This window comes from Melitaea cinxia, chromosome 15 (genome assembly GCF_905220565.1).
Source record: "Melitaea cinxia chromosome 15, ilMelCinx1.1, whole genome shotgun sequence".
Lineage (NCBI taxonomy): Eukaryota > Metazoa > Arthropoda > Insecta > Lepidoptera > Nymphalidae > Melitaea > Melitaea cinxia.
The window spans coordinates 888,587-906,242 of NC_059408.1; the positions used below are offsets into that span (position 1 = coordinate 888,587).

At 34.4% G+C, this 17,656-nt stretch overlaps 1 long non-coding RNA gene across 1 annotated transcript; it reads right to left on the reverse strand.

Moving 5' to 3' along the window:
• Positions 1 to 4,701: 4,701 nt before the first annotated feature.
• On the reverse strand, positions 4,702 to 6,018 carry LOC123660467. The gene is made up of 2 exons (XR_006744200.1): positions 5,938 to 6,018; positions 4,702 to 4,731 (listed from the first exon to the last, which is right to left on the reverse strand). It is a non-coding gene; the product is annotated as an uncharacterized LOC123660467 (long non-coding RNA).
• Between the last annotated feature and the right edge of the window lie 11,638 nt (positions 6,019 to 17,656).

Below are 17,656 nucleotides of genomic sequence, written 5' to 3' on the forward strand. Positions count from 1 at the left end.
ATTAAATAAGTTCGGTTTTACATACGTCATATTATACAGTCGTGTGACTGATATTACGTAACTTCCATTATACAATTTTCTTACGGTTTTAGTCTCACTTTTTTTCAGTTCGATCGCCCAGCAAAATCTCTAACCCCTCCAAGCCTGCTCCAAGGAACTTCGTTCCAATAAACACTTCACACTCAACGGCCCCCAGTAGGATTTTCTCCTGTATCAAGGGTCCGGAAACACACAAAATACAGAAGCACAGACCACGACAAACATCTATGTGTCCAATACAAATGTCAGTCGTGAGCGGGGATCGAATCCGCAACAGCTAGTGCTGTGACCGCTGCGCCAACACGTCGTCATCGTATCGTCGTCGTCGTGTGTGTGCAATTCACACGGTAGTCACAAGGTAGGTTAAGATTTGTTTTATCGACGACTAGCTGTGCACCGCGGTTGCGCCCGCGTTAATTTGAGGATAGTAATTTTCTATAACCTTCATCACTATATCTCTATATCTTCTAACTAGCTTCTGTGCGCGACTTCGTCCGCGTGGAACAAAGGCGCGCGCAATACTTGATCATTATTTTGCTGCGATGCTATTTTAAAACTGCGATATCTCCTGAGATACTCATTGAAATCGAATTATGTAAAAAGCTATCATATTTTAAATTAAATACTTGTAATGAATAACGTATTTATTTAGATAAGGATTAATATCATGTCTGTAAGAACATCTTCGCAAATAATGCATTATTTTAGAATCAACTTGGTTAGTATAAAAAGGTTATAGTGAGCCAACCTTAAAAGATAGATATATGCTGTTGCGGACTTTTTTTAGAACTTTTAAAGAGGATCAGTTCTGTCATACACGATTTTTGCGAAACTTTAACTATTTTCACAGCGCACGCAGCGGAAGTTCTCAAAAGGAAAAAATAACCCCCGATTTTGAAACATTCTTCATTGATGCTCCACTCCTTTTTGCCTTAGCGTGATGATATATAGCCTATAACGTTCCTCGATAAATGGGTTATCTAACACAAAAAGAATTTTTCAAATCGGACCAGTAGTTTCTGAGATTAGCGCGTTCAAACAAACAAACAAACAAACTCTTCAGCTTTGTAATATTAGTATAGATGATTGTCCCATAAAAATTCAACACAATTATCTAAACAAAAAGAATTTGATCGCAAAAAATTATCGCATTTAATCAAAAATGTTTCATCCTCATCATCATTACAGCCTATACAGTCTACTGCAGGACATAGGCCTCCACAAGTTTATGCCAAAAACAACATGAACTCATGTGTTTTGGTCATAGTCACCACGCTGGGCAGGCGGGTTGGTGACCGCAGTACTGGCTTTGTCGCACGAAAAACGCTGCTGCCCGCAGCAGTTGGATGGTTATCCTGCCACCGGTCGGCTTTTTAAGTTCCAAGGTGGTAGCGGAACTGTGTTATCCCTTAGTCGCCTCTTACGACACCCACGGGAAGAGAGGGGGTGGCTATATTCTAAATGGTTGGTAATATGGTTTTTTTTCCCGCGTAAAACCCCGATTTAGCGTAAATTTCGGAAAAAAAAGTAGCCTACCAGACAGCCAGACAGCCAGACAGCCAGACAGCCAGACAGCCAGACAGCCAGACAGCCAGACAGCCAGACAGACAGACAGACAGACAGACAGACAGACAGACAGACAGACAGACAGGCAGACAGGCAGACAGGCAGACAGGCAGACAGGCAGACAGGCAGACAGGCAGACAGGCAGACAGGCAGACAGGCAGACAGGCAGACAGGCAGACAGGCAGACAGGCAGACAGGCAGACAGGCAGACAGGCAGACAGGCAGACAGGCAGACAGGCAGACAGGCAGACAGGCAGACAGGCAGACAGGCAGACAGGCAGACAGGCAGACAGGCAGACAGGCAGACAGGCAGACAGGCAGACAGGCAGACAGGCAGACAGGCAGACAGGCAGACAGGCAAACAGGCAGACAGGCAGACAGACAGACAGATTGATTTGATTGTTGTTGTGTATGGCGTAGGCGAAATGGTCACAGCAACTCCCTTAGTGGTCAGGGCGTTTGAACTATGCGTTTTTTGACCCCATAATTACAAAAAATTGTTTTCTACGGGGTTGAGCCTTTGAGTGTTAGGCTTTTATTTATTTTATTTTATTAAGATAGTCTAAAACAGATTGAGAGCTTTCATTTGAATCAAGAAAAACAATAATTATACGTCGTTAATGATCTCACATGAACTTACCCGGTTTTGAACCTGAGACGATATTCGGAAGCAGCGTAATTTTTTAGGAAGCGTCATAACAAACGTCAGCTTCGATTTTGATCTCAAATATCAGCCTCTTAATATCTCTCGCAAGGTTTCCCGTTTCATGAATTATTAATGAAATTTTGTTTTCGTCGAAAACGTTAAATATTTATGGATAAATAATTAAAAAAAATGAAACTTTTTCACGAAATTTCGAGATCGTATTGACGCACCCCTTATTTTTTCATCGTCGGTCGTTGTTACAATTTAATAAAAAAATCATAGGAGATGGATAAATAAACGTATTGATGCACAAATCAATAATAATACGAGTATTACAGAATGTTAGTTCTGTACCTCTGTTCCTAACATTTACATTACATTTTTATTTAACCTAACATTTACATTTTTAAATCAATAAATTACTTATTTATGTATATATATATTTGTCATAATATAATTAGTTAATAAGTCTATGTGACTATAGAATTATATATTAGAACAAAGTGTAAAAAATAAATGGGAAAAATTGCATGAATAGGGATTTCATTATTTATCACAACTTTTCATAAAATTGATTCAAAATTCATAACCCAATAAATTAAATTTAAATTTTGTACTAAAATAAATTAATAGCTTAGCTTATTTAGTATGTAAACACGAGAAAGAAGAATGAAATTGTAACTAATCTTCCGACTGCGCAAACCAAATTATCTGATTAATTATTAAAAGTTTGCATTAAAAAGTAATTAATAGCGAAAGCTTTAAATTCTTTGTATGATTTATATTAATGGCAAAGATGTGTTAATGTAGATTTAGTAACGCTGTATTTTATGCAAAACATTACCAATATTCATCATCATCATCATCATCATCATTAGCTCACGGACGCCCACTGCTGAGCATAAGCCTCCCTTAAAGCTTTCCACGACGATCGGTTCTGTGCAGCACGCATCCAGCAGCTTCCCGCGACCCTGACCAGATCGTCGGTGCACCTCGTGGGGGGCCTGCCAACGCTGCGGCGCCCGGTACGCGGTCACCACTCGAGAACCTTGGCCCCATCGACCATCGGTTCGTCGAGCTATGTGTCCTGCCCATTGCCACTTCAGCTGTGCAATCCTTCGAGCAATGTCAGTTACCTTGGTTACCAAAATTATACCCATTAAAACACAGTTCTTTTTAACAGTTACTGCGGAATTTCCCGTCTATTCTTCTCTGCAGAATCTACATTCCTAATCGATGGGAGTTTCACTTTTAACCATTGACTTGATGGTGTTTTTAGAGCCTATTCGAATTATTTTTGATTTTAATTTTGTAAGCGATTCCTAAGGAGATGAGGTAAATATGATCATTTTCTGATTAGTATAGAATGCTCAAGTGTATCCTTATTTGGTTTTCGACGAATACTCGCATCTGTTGATTTTTATACACTTTCCTTTTCAATCTTACCACACCAGTTTCTGTGTACCTACAGTCGCTTTCTCTGTTCTGATACCAATCTAATCTTACAAGTAATTTCCCAATACTTCCTTTTATTCTTCATCATTTTCTATAGAAACCGTTCGACTCACACTTGATATGAGAGCTAGGCTTTATTTCTTCTCAACTGAGTAATTACATAAAGGCTGCATAAGGATTGCGGAGAACCGGGCTTTGGTGCAATATTGAGCTGGCATCTATCTAGCAGTGGACTGCGATGGACTAAGATGAGAGGTCTAACCTACAGTTTTTGGACTGACAGATTAAAACCAGAAATATCTAACAAAAAAAACTGAGATTCGACAATAGAAAAATGAGTGTACTTTAGACCACACGACTCAAGCAAAACTTCTTTAGTTACACCTACCCCTACAGTAATATACGACTCTCAACTCTCTCTCTCTCTCTCTCTCTCTTTCTATCGCCACTCACTTATACATACCTTTCAACTTCCGTTCGCCTCGCCCGATCACACTTTTCGTAACGCTCTCGTCACGCATACAGTAACGTACAGGTAATATGTACACGTAACAGGGTTGCCTATTCGAAATGAGGTTACCGATTATACATACATGAATGATGATTACGGTAGTAAAGAATATAGCCACCCCCTCTCTTCTCGTTGGCGTCGTAAGAGACGATTAAGGGATGACACAGTTCCGCTACCACCTTGGAACTTAAAAAGCCGACCGATGGTGGGATAACCATCAAATGCTGGCTTTGAAAGACACAGGCCGAAGAAGAACAGCAGCGTCTTAGGTGCGACAAAGCCAGCCCTGCGGTCACCAACCCGCCTACCCAGCGTGGTGACTATGGGCAACACACATGAGCTCACGCCATTTTTGGCGCGAACTTCCGTAGTTTGAGGACAAATAAACACTAAATAACTTTGTTAATACGATAAAATTGTTTACTATAAACATAATGTCTTCAGAAGTCAAACCTGTTAGTAGGTTACAAACTCAAAAAAACTAACTAGGTCGGCAAACAAGCGTACGGCTCACCTGGTGGTAAGCGATTACGCTAGCTTATAGGCGCCTGCAACACCGGATGCATCGCCAGTGTGTTGCCGACCCATCCTCAATTCCCCCCAGAACCTCTAGTTACGTTACTCACTAACACAAACTTAATTGAAAACAGTATTATTTAGCTGTGATCTTCTGTAAGGTCAAGGTACTACCCCAGTCAAGCTGTTCCATATTATGAGCAGGAGACTTCCTGCTGTGTCCTACCTCAGTTATGTTGTTCCCTACCTCAGTCACTTGGCTTTTTGATCGTTCAAAAGTATTTTCTTTTCATAATTATGTGGTTGGATAATACACCACATTTTAAACTTTATCAGTTAAATGTAATAAGTTATATCGAACTAACGTTTAAAATAATAACAGGAATTCCAAAAGATATAATTTTATCTTTAAACTAGTTGATTCTTAGCCCTAGTATAAACTATAGTTCTATTATACATTATACATATCTCCTGGGTTTGAAACTGCAACACCATCAAATGTTTATTAAGTAATAAAACGCAAACTTGAAGCGGGGCGTGCCTGCGTCACGCGGCCGGCATAAATTTGCTTACGAAACAACCAAATTCCTTTTCCGTAAAAGATCCTTGTCACGCTATGTAACGAAGTCACAATTTCAATTGTTTTTGTTTACAATTGGGTCTCATGGTGAGGGTTTAATTTTGAAACACGTTTATTATAAATCAGCTGTCAAACAGCGTGACAAATTAAGTTCTTTCTATTACTCTTCTTCTTGATAGAAGAGAGGAAGAAATAGTAACTAAACGAGTACTTACTACAAGAAGGTACAAAACAGATAATCAATTCACTAAGATGTCGGTCATTAATTAAAAACATTTAAACATTTAATCTAAACCTAATAAATTACAAACATAATTTTATAATTTCAATCATAGCTTGTAATATTGAAGTCCGATTAGCGTCCACGGTGACAGATATACACTATATATACTATTACGGAATTTTTATACGCCTTTTTATGATACACAATTCCGTAGTACATTATTTTGATCTATGGTTTAGCCAGCGTTCGCAGTGTAAACGCCCGAAAAATCGTTTTCTTGACGGCTTTATTACAAAACATGGAATTTTCTCTATTATACCAATAATTAAGTAGACTGTTTTGACGTTTTTTTTTTTTTATTTTTTTATATCACTTGTTCGGCAAACAAGCGTACGGCTCACCTGATGGTAAGAGATTACCGTAGCTTATAGACGCCTGCAACACCAGAAGAATCGCAAGCGCGTTGCCGACCCTATCCCCAATTCCCCCAGGAGCTCTGGTCACCTTACTCACTAACAGGACAAGATACTGCTTGAAAACAGTATTATTTAGCTGTGATCTTCTGTAAGGTCGAGGTACTTCCCCAGTCGGGCTGCTCCATATTTTGAGCAAGAAATTCCTGCTGTGCCCTACCTCAGTTCGAGTTATCGTATAAACCTTCAGGAATAAATGATAGTGAAAACTGCATCAAAATTAGTTGCGTGGTTTTAAATAAGAAAGCAAAGAAACAGACAAAAGAAGGCGGAGACGACTTTGTTTTATACTATTTAGTATAGTAATGATTATTTATGATCATTTTCAAACCTTCATTTTGTTAATTCATTTGAAAAGACATTTAAAAATGAAAAAAGGCATAAACTTTATTAAAAATTCTGAATATGATCCGTACCTGATTGTGATAAGGGTTACTTTCCATTGAAGTATTTATCTTTACAGAAAGATCGAGACATTCGTACGTCACGTAGTATATCGACCACGTGTCTGAATGAAGATGTCCAGAGAGATAGGCCGCCTACCTTTTTTTATAAATTACTAGCTTTTGACCGCAACTTCATACGCATGGAATACAAAATTAGGTTGTTATCTGTTATTCATACAACCCTTTCTAGACAGTGTGTTGTGATAAACATTTTTTTTAAACATATACAAGAATAAACTCCCTGCTTTCTGCTCCGGTATCGTGGTTTCGATTCGCTTCTTATCTCTGGCTCTATTCAGCTTATATGTGACCTTTATTTATGAAGTATTACAGTCTGCTTAGCAACAGTAGCCCTAAAACAAAGGCATTTAGTTACTACTAACTACTATAGGAACTGACGAATTCTATAGCGAATGACGAAAAATTTAACACATATTTAATTGCATACTATAACTTAATAAAACTATTTTATCTTATTATGTATATTATGTTATCTAGTGTACGATCTATACTTATATGTATAATAGCTAAATAATTTAATTAAATAATACCAGGCACTACAGGTGCAAACTGAATAACTGGAGCCTATAGCCTAGTCTATAAAACATTTTTAGCGCATGTGAAAGGACGAAAAACAGCTACTAATATTATAAACCTGAAAAGTTTGTTTATTTCATTCAACGCTGTCATCTTAGGTAAAACTTTATCGAATTGAAAAAATAATTTTTGTACTAGCGACCCCGGCTTCGCACAGGTGCAATGCTGATACTAAATATACTACAGAATGTCTTTATTTATAGTGTGAAGCTAGCTTATAGCATGGTTATTACCATAACAACAACAACATTCAAATATTTGTCGTAAGATTACACGTTGTTACAGAATGCGTTGAAGAAATAAAGGTTAACTGCTCGTTCCCCGTAGGTGATAGCGTGATAATATGTAGCCTATATGTTGACCCGACTTCTTAATAATATTTGTGCCAAATTTGAAGTAAATACATGCAGAACTTTTTGAGTTTATCCCGGACATACATACAGACAAACAGACAAAAATTCTAAAAACTATATTTTTGGCTTCGGTGTCGATTGTAGATCACACCCCAAGTATTCTTTTAAAAAAATATTCAATGTACAGTTTTGACTTTCCTACCATTTTATTATATGTATAGATTATAACTATATAATCTATACCTAGTTACAACATTTTAGTTCATTTTATTTCTCTAATTAACTCAGTTGAAATCGCGGCACATAGCTAGTCTGTAAATAAATTAAATGGCGAGTAATAATTGTGTTTGCTCGCAAACGAAAAAAAAACCGACTTCAATTACATCGACGAGTAATACAACGTAGATCGACGAAAAAATAGTCAAGTAACTACGCGTTATCAAAGATTACTCAAAAAGTAATAATCAGATCTCAATAAAATGTATGTGACCACATGACAAACATCAGCTTTCGATTAAATTAAAAAGTATCAAAATCGGTACACCCAGTAAAAAGTTATTGCGGATTTTCAAGAGTTTCCCTCGATTTCTCTGGGATCCCATCATCAGATCTTGGTTACCTTATCATGATACTAAACTAGGGATATCTCCTTTCCAACAAAAAAAGAATTATCAAAATCGGTACATCCAGTAGCAAGTTATGCGGTAATACAACGTAGGTCGACGAAAAAAGCGTCAAGTAAAAACGCATTATTAGATATAACTCGAAAAGTAGTTGTTAGATCTCAAATAAATTTAAATGGGACCAATTGACACACACCACCTTTCGACGAAATCGGTCCACACGGTCAAAAGTTCTGATGTAACATACATTTAAAAATAAAAATAACAATAAAAAATACAGTCGAATTGAGAATCTCCTCCTTTTTTGGAAGTCGGTTAAAAACAAAGGTACAATTAAATGTTCAACGCTAATACATAAGCTTCAAATTATAACTCGGGCCACACGTGGGATCATTATTTTAACATTTAGTGAAACTGTACAGTCGTAATATTAATGGGAGTCGTAGTTCCGTTGGTAGTTGTTATAGTGTAACTTAGTAGTTTATTACTCGACTACAGAGGAACTTTGTATAATTTTATACGTAATATGAATGTGGACTGTAATATGTTGACGAATTTTGTACGTCGTAAATGAATGAAGCTTTAGTGCTTAATAGAACTTATAGCCGCTACTTTGTCTGGATACATGTATTTTTAAAAAGAACTTCTTTACGCATGCTTGGTATGGGGAGTAAGCTGAAGAATGCGTGATGAGAGCGTTACGAAAAGTGTGATTGGGTGAGATGAACGGAAGTTGAGAGGGAGATATAAGTTAGTGAAGTATATTACTAAAGGAGCAAGAGTGAGATAAAAATCAATAAATAACTCTAAATAATACTAAAGCTGTACTAATATTATAAAACTGAAAGGTTTGTTTGTTTAAACGCGCTAATCTCAGGAACTATAGATTCGAATTGAAAAATTCTTCGTGTAGGAGCCCATTTACTGACTGCGGAAGGCTAAAAGTTTTTTTTTCCTCGAATTAACGTGTGTGAATAAGGGCCACAGTTCATTTTATATAAGTCCCAGTTGACAAGGTGGATATCGACGTCGGACTGTGTTTATCATTCCTGTGATATAATGGAATAACTGAGTGGTCATCAACCTTCATCATGCGAACAATAAATGCTAATGTAAATGCATACACAATTTGTTCAAAATCTGTAACCAGACTTAGAATTAAAGGCATAAGAACGTAAGTTGAACTAGATATTGTATTTTAGACAATGTGGCGTTTGAAGTAAACTGAGGTAAGGCATAGGACGAAATATCCTGTTCAAAATCTGGAGCAGTCCGTCTTGAGAAATACCTGGACCTTTCAGAAGATGACAGCTAAATAATATTGCTTCAAGCAGTTGTGTTCCTGTGGTGAGGTAATCAGTGATCCTGGGAATGGTCGGGGTTATATATATATAGACCCACCATTTATTTTGTCAAAAATTAATTAAAAATCGACAACTGTAGTCGTAATCACAGTGTATATATATATATATATATATATATATATATATATATATATATATATATATATATATATATATATATATATGTGTGTGTGTTACGATGCGATGCTACTGCGATACTAATATGTATATATACAATTATATATATAGATCAGATATGTATCATTTTTCATTCATAATTACCAAACCTCTTTATAACACAATAAAAATTTGAATCACTTTCATGCAAATTTATTTTTTATTTTGATTTATTAAACAAAGTTCTGACTGAAAATAATATTAAAAAAACAAAAAAAAACACGCTTGTATAAATAAACCAAACTAAAACTAAGCTTAAATTACGAGAAAATTTGAACGTTTGAAGTGGTTCAAAATAAAATCCAAAGGGGTCGGCTACAAACATACAAACCCGCTGAAGCTAATAAAAGACATGCTAGCACGGGCATTATAAGCCCGTGGATATAATATATTGTTATATAAATAAAAAAGAAAAAGACATGCAAAAACCCTATCCTTTCCCAATACACTAGTTTTAATAAAGGTTTCGAATGTGCAAAGCTATAATAAAAGTGTATTAAAAACATTAGGTTTCGTTAGTATTGATTACAAGGGTTGAGGTACAAGGTTGCCTCGCGTGACTGTGAAACGTTTGAGAGCAATTTTTTTGGAAATTGAGTTTTAATCAATGCGGTCGTACACGAAGGTTGAAACAAACGTTCATCGTTTAAACACGGTTTGGTATTGAGCGACGAAGATAGAGATTGTATAAGCAAATATATATGTATTTTAGACTAGTTTGTTTGCAACAGCCATAACCTTTACCATTACCCATATCATTGATATGAACAAAAGAGATGTGTATTTAAATTTAGTTTTATATTTTATATTTTTATTATTATTAATAATTATTAGTATTTGTAGGTGAATGCATAAACTATATAATTAAGATAACAACAGGAAATGTCCTACTCAAAATCTGGGACAGCCCGACTGGGGAAGTATCTCGACCTTAAAGAAGGTCACAGTTAAATAATATAGCTTTTAGCACTGTTGTGTTGCTGTGGTGAGTAAGGTGACCAGAACTCCTGGGAGGGAGTTGGGGATAGGGTCGGCAACGCGCTTACGATGCTTCTGGTGGTGCAGATGTCTATAAGCTACGTTAATCGCTCACCATCAGGTAAAACAACGTCAGGACCACGTCTTAGCGTATCTAGGCAGTTACGAGACTGTCGATCTGTAGACGTGAATAAGAAATCGTCTGTAGTATAAGCATAATTATAATGCATGATGTTCAATAAAGGGCATGGGAATTTTAGAGCCCTTGATGTTCATTTAAAATAAAACAAAATCTAAATATAAAATAACTTTATTCAAATAATCTTAAATATTAAAAAAAAACAGTAAGCTAATAAATAATAAACGCTTCACACAACGGCCCCCAGTAGGATGTACTCCTGTGCCGGGGTCCGGAAACACACACAATACACAAGCACAAACACCCAGACCACGACAAACTGTCATCATCCAGGCCAATACAAATGTCTGTCGTGAGCGGGGATCGAACCCGTGACCGCCAGCGCAATAGCCGCCGCACCAACGAGTCGTCGAAAGTGATTATTATTTTTAAAAATGAAGCTACCACCGATGTGAAATGTAGATTCTGCGGAGAAAAATTGGCAAATAATGATTTAAATAAAATATAGAGTGTTTTAGTACAAAATTAGTAATTTCTTGCCTGAAATGTACAGCGTCACTAAGTTCACACATATTTATCATCTATGTAATCCTACACCGAACAATAAGTTTTAGCTATTAATTTATTTTTAAAATACACTCTAAATTTAAATTTGAGACATATATAAATATTATTATTATCTGCGCTTTTGCTCGAACAGACACAGATTATAAATATATTACCTACACTACCATATGACGTAACATAAAAACAACTTCTAAATCCCTCATAAAATTTTGTGTAAAATTTCCGCAATATTTGAAGCTAGAAGTTTAAATTCGTATAATGAGTCTTTTAATTACAGATAATGAAACAGGTGTTTCAGTTTCTTTAGAATTTCAACCCTCATGAGGGTGAAATGAGCCATGAAAGTTTGTGTGGCAGCTGTGTCATTATCGAAGTTATTTGAAATAAAAAAGTTGTCATTTTAGCTTTTGATGTAATAACAATATGTACGCATTTTAGAGAACTTTTAAAATAATAGCATTATGAACGAAATTTTTAAATTTAGAACATAAATGTTTATTATTTTTATATTAAAAGGTAAATCGTTCTAAAACTGATCTTATAAATTATAATAATAATATTATCTTCAATTGAATAGAATCTTAGTACAATATAGCTTAAATAATTGTGTTTGCAGGCAAACGGAAAACAACCGACTTCAATTATATCGACAAGTAATACAACGTAGGTAGACGAAAAATTTGTCAATCAAATACCCATTATCAAAGATTACTCCAAAAGTTGTAATCAGATCTCGATGAAATTTAAATGTGACCACATGATAGACATCGGCTTTCGATTAAATTAAAAATCATCAAAATCGGTACACCCAGTAAAAAGTTATGCGGATTTTCGAGTTTCTCTCGATTTCTCTGAAATCCCATCATCAGATCCTGGTTTCCTTATCATGATATCACATCAGGGATATGTCCTTTCTAACAAAAAAATAATTATCAAAATCGGTTCATAAACGACGAAGTTATCCCCGAACATACATTAAAAAATATATATATTATATATATATATATATATATACGGTCGAATGAAGTAATCTCCTCCTTTTTTTGAAGTCGGTTAATAATCATTCTTTTTTTTTCTTCATAAATTCTTAAAGTCAAGCTTCAATTTTGACAATGATGACTGACGACTGAATTGTAATTATTAGGAATAGCCAGAGCATGTTATTTCATAAGTCGACGAACGAATATGATATGAACGAAGCACTAAGCATTAATGTGACCATATAACATAAAACTTATCATAACAAATGTTTAAAATCTGTGTGTCAAAATTAAACATTAGTTCTAATGTCATATGTATACATATTATATAATAGTCTTATAAAATTAAGGTGACATTATTCGTTTATATTTCATCTCCAAACGTAGGTACTTGTAACACAATAGATGTGTTCAGCGAACAGTCAGTAAAAGCGCTCGTGGAATCTTCAATTATTTCGGCCCTTTAGCGAAGTGATATATAGGAATAATGTTAGGATTTTTATGATTCACATATTGTGAGGGGCTGTCAGCAAATATGCAGCGGAATATTTTGGATATGAAGGGGAGAAATCCGACTTTATGAGCGTTCAGTTTTACCGTCACTCTCGGTTGTTTTATGACGAAAAACATTTGTGGGTTTTCGCCGCTAGTGTTTATCTGTTTGTGGTATTGGTTAGATTTATTTTAAAAGTATTTTAATACATTGTAAGTGGTGTATATCTGGTATGGTATATTGTGGTATACATATATTATTGTTTTAGTAAATCACTTTTTTTTTATAATCTTTTTTACTAATCCAAAAAGATTTTTAAAGTCAGTACTTATTAATTAATTAACTTCTTAGACTTCGCTGTGTGGTGTATTGTAATATTCTTATTTTAAATCAGTTGCTTAATTTTAATTTTCATTTACAATATTTAAATTAAAATGATAAAAAGTTGAAATGTGTATTAATAATAAATTTCATATTAATCAAAGAAGTTTTTTTATTTGTCGATATAGAAACTTCTTTCTACAAAAAAGCATGTTTATAGAGGAAGATAGGATATAAAATATCATGAATTCTATAGAAGTGGATTCTGTAAACATAATAATGTCAAGCAATCTCAGAAATTAGAAAACTAGAAGCGAGAAAAAATCTTGTATTAAAGTTATAATTAAAAATTATAAATTATAATGGATAAAATGAAAAATTAATCCATAATATAACATATTTTTTATAATCGCTCAAATATAACTGTAGTGACTATAAAGACAGATAATGTATGAAAGTGGAACCCCAAAACATATTTGCCTATAGGCGAGATGTCGTAAAACGGTCGTGTAGCAATAAAGATATTCCAATGACATGCCAGCGTTATTTTTCAAGGCTGAAAAACAAATAAAGTGACGTCACTTCTAGTGCTCACAGATAACTTTTTGTTCTATATCGAGGGGATACATTGATTATAAAGTTCACTATAATTTTCAAATGGATATTATTTTGTTAATAACAAGATTCAAAGAGAGTATCTTAAAAGGGTGGCTTTAAGGAAAGAATTTATTAATAAGTATATGACATTACTTATTTATATAACGATTAGAAATTTAACGGTAATTCTTGTATTGGTGCGTGAAAGCTAAAACCGATGATCTCGGATCCGGCAGATACGATTCTCGCTCAGGATGAGAGCCTCGAGACGCCTCGGACAGCACGTTAAGCTAACGGTCCCGGTTGTTTTCATAAGCAGCAGTGGGATATTACAGGCTGAATCAATCGATAATAAAGAGAACAGTTTGTTTCAATTATACATAATTATTAAAGCTGTGTGGTTACGACAGTAAAGAATATAGCTTCTCTTCCCGTGGGTGGCGTAAAAGGCGACTAAGGGATAATTCAGTTTCACTACTACCTTGGAACTTAAATAGCTGACCGATCGACCGGCGGAATAACCATCCAACTGCTAGCTTTCAAATACACAAACCGAAGACGGCTATTTTTGGCGCGAACTTGGGGAGGCCCATGTCCAGCAGTGGACTGTGATAGGCTGAAGTGATGAAGTGATACATTATTATGTACCTTGTTTACATATAGCAGAAAAACATTATGTATTTCATGCACTAGACTAGAGCAATTTTTTATAATATTTATATGTATTGAACAGTATCCTGGCCACATCCACTTCTGAAAAGAACTGAAATGTATACGAAATAGTCCTAGCCAAGTTATTAGTTTAGTCAGCAATTGTTGAGATGACTTCGCTATATAGAATTCGAAAACTGGGATCCGGGATCTGACTATGAAAAATAATTGATCATAACACTACAAAAAATAAGAAGGTAACTAGCTTCTTCAGTAAAATGTTTGTGTTAAAGCTTATTGATTGTTTATAAAACAAAATACTATGTTAAGTAATTAGTTTTTAAGTAATTAATGTTAATAAGTTATTGATGCTATCGTGTCTATTAATTTATAAAAATGTGATTACGATTGCAAAAGTCTGAATAAAAACTGATTTTTACATGCTTTTAACTATAAATAAGAATAAATTATAAAATTCTGGGATCCCGGGATCGCATTATGTCAATCTCGAAATCCCGGATCGGAAAAAATAGCCAATATCGAATTCCCTACTTAGCTACTGTGTATAAAACTTATTTTTTTTATAACAAAAAAGATTGAATGGCTAGCTATTCTAAGAATAACTTTCAACTACGCCTACGCTTCTTATAATTTTCTAGTTGTACAATCTGCTATTATAAATATTCAAAGATACATTTTTTTTTTGTTGATAGTTTCGTAATTTTTATATATATTAAATCTTCAAAAACAAATTTCATGACATATTTAAATCAGATTTGAACCTGTTGCTTTATTATAAGTGTATGCCTGAAAATAAATTTAAAGTTTGTATTTAAAAGCATATTATTTTGCGTAGGTACATAAATGATAAAGATGTGTGGATTTAGTGACGCTGTATTTCATACAAGATATTACCAATTTTGTATTAAAATACAGTTTTTTTTTAAGTAGCTGCCGTTTTTTCTATGCAGAATCTACATTCCGAATGGTAGCTGTACTTTTTAATGATAATTAAAATTCTAATTTGTAAGATGACGATTTAAAGGTGCTTTTGAAACCTGTTTGAATAAAATTATTTTTGATTGTGATTTTTTATAAATGTGTCACTTATTCGTTGTTAAGAGCTTAACCGATAATCCTTTGATTTAATGAAGTAGTCACTCGTAACCTATATACATTACGGAGGACATCAATTATTCAATAAAGCTAAAAGGGTTGAGAGATCGGGTCTAATTAATTGATGGGCGTCCAATCGTTTATCACCGAGTTCACCGATCCTTTTTTATCGAGAAACTTTTCTCTCACTCAGAAATTTAATCAATTAAGTATATATACATCTATCTGTTTTATTATTTAGGCTTAAGAAGATTACACCTTTTAGTTAATTTATTTTGATTGATTTCTTTGGATCTAACGGGTTTTCGATTCTCTACTTTGTTAGCAATAATTGTGTTTGCACGCAAACGAAAAAAAACCGACTTCAATTACATCGACGAGTAATACAACGTAGATCGACGAAAAAATAGTCAAGTAACTACGCGTTATCAAAGATTACTCAAAAAGTAGTTATCAGATCTCGATAAAATTTATATGTGACCATATGATAAACATCAGCTTTCGATTAAATTAAAAATGATTAAAATCGGTACACCCAGTAAAAAGTTATTGCGGATTTTCAAGAGTTTCCCTCGATTTCTCTGGGATCCCATCATCAGATCCTGGTTTTCTTATCATGGTACTAAACTAGGGATATCTCCTTTCCAACAAAAAAAGAATTATCAAAATCGGTACATCCAGTAGAAAGTTATGCGGTATAATACAACGTAGGTCGACGAAAAAAGCGTCAAGTAAAAACGCATTATTAGATATAACTCGAAAAGTAGTTGTTAGATCTCAAATAAATTTAAGTGGGACCAATTGGCACATACCACCTTTCGATTAAAAAAAATTTGTCGAAATCGGTCCACACGGTCAAAAGTTCTGATGCAACATACATTAAAAAAAAAAAAAACAGTCGAATTGAGAACCTCCTCCTTTTTTGGAAGTCGGTTAAAAATGAAAAGATATGTAACGATTTTATTCGATTTTTTTACCCCTTGGGTGTCGAATAGGGGTATTTTCAAAATGTTTACCTTTAAAACTCAAATAGTAACAGTAATTGAGGCAAGATATGTTTACAACTAAATCTTAACTATTGGTTTTATGTTTCTAAAATGCATAAAAGATCTTGCATTACTCCGTTCTTTCACTAACAGAAAGCTACACTCTTCAAGAGTGACATAGGCTATATTTTATTGTGATTGAACAAGAAATTCAGTGAAAAATCTTATATATAAAATTCTCGTGTCACAATGTTAGTCACAATACTGCTGGATTGTTTTTTATGAATATATGTGTGCATATCAGGTAGGTCTGAGAATCGGCCAACATCTATTTATACAGCTAATTTATGAGGGGGGGGGGGAGGAATTAAGGGGGGTTACTAACATATATGGCAAGAGAACGTTTGCGGGGTCAGCTAGTATTTTATAAGTCTTAGAGTTTATGTTACATTTTAATTTTAACTGTAAGTTCACCTATTAATCGATATTTATTATCTAATATATAAAATTCTCGTGACGCGGTGTTTGTAGTTAAACTCCTCCGAAACGGCTTGACCGATTCTCATGAAATTTTGTGTGCATATTGGGTAGGTCTGAGAATCGAACAACATCAATTTTTCATCCCCCTAAATGTTAATTGTAGTCCAAGCCCAATTTTTTTTTTAATTTTTAGATAATTTATTTACAAAATTTTTATTTTTTTTATTTTTGGATAATTTATTTATTTTTTATTTTATTATGATTTGGCGTTGAAACATACATACAACCCTAAATTTTCAGCCTTCTACCACCAACCCCTATTTTTAGCGTTTAGCGGCAAGACAACGTTTGCCGAGTCAGCTAGTTTATATCTATTATTTCTTTGTCCGAGCTTACGAACGAAACGAAGCACAAAATTGTTCAATTGTTTTATATTACAGAACCGCTTTGAAGTTAAAAGAGACGTTCATACATAATTTATTACGTAAATTCATAGAATCTCCTAAAATATTTTTCGTTATCCAGGGTCGTTACCCCGGCTATTTCTGAACTCGGCCTCTATCTCGGCCCTTTTTAGAGCCCTTTATCAATCTCGAAGCGGTCCTTTTATTTAACGAGAAACACTTGTCTATTTCCCGCGAGTTTCAAAGAGTTATCGGGAATAATTTTTTTCAGAGAAACGCTTTTGTTTGTTTTTAAAATGTTTTAAAATCTTATAGGTATATAAAATTCTCGTGTCACAATGTTAGTAACCATACCCCTCCGAAACGGCTGGACCGATTATTTTCATGAAATTTTGT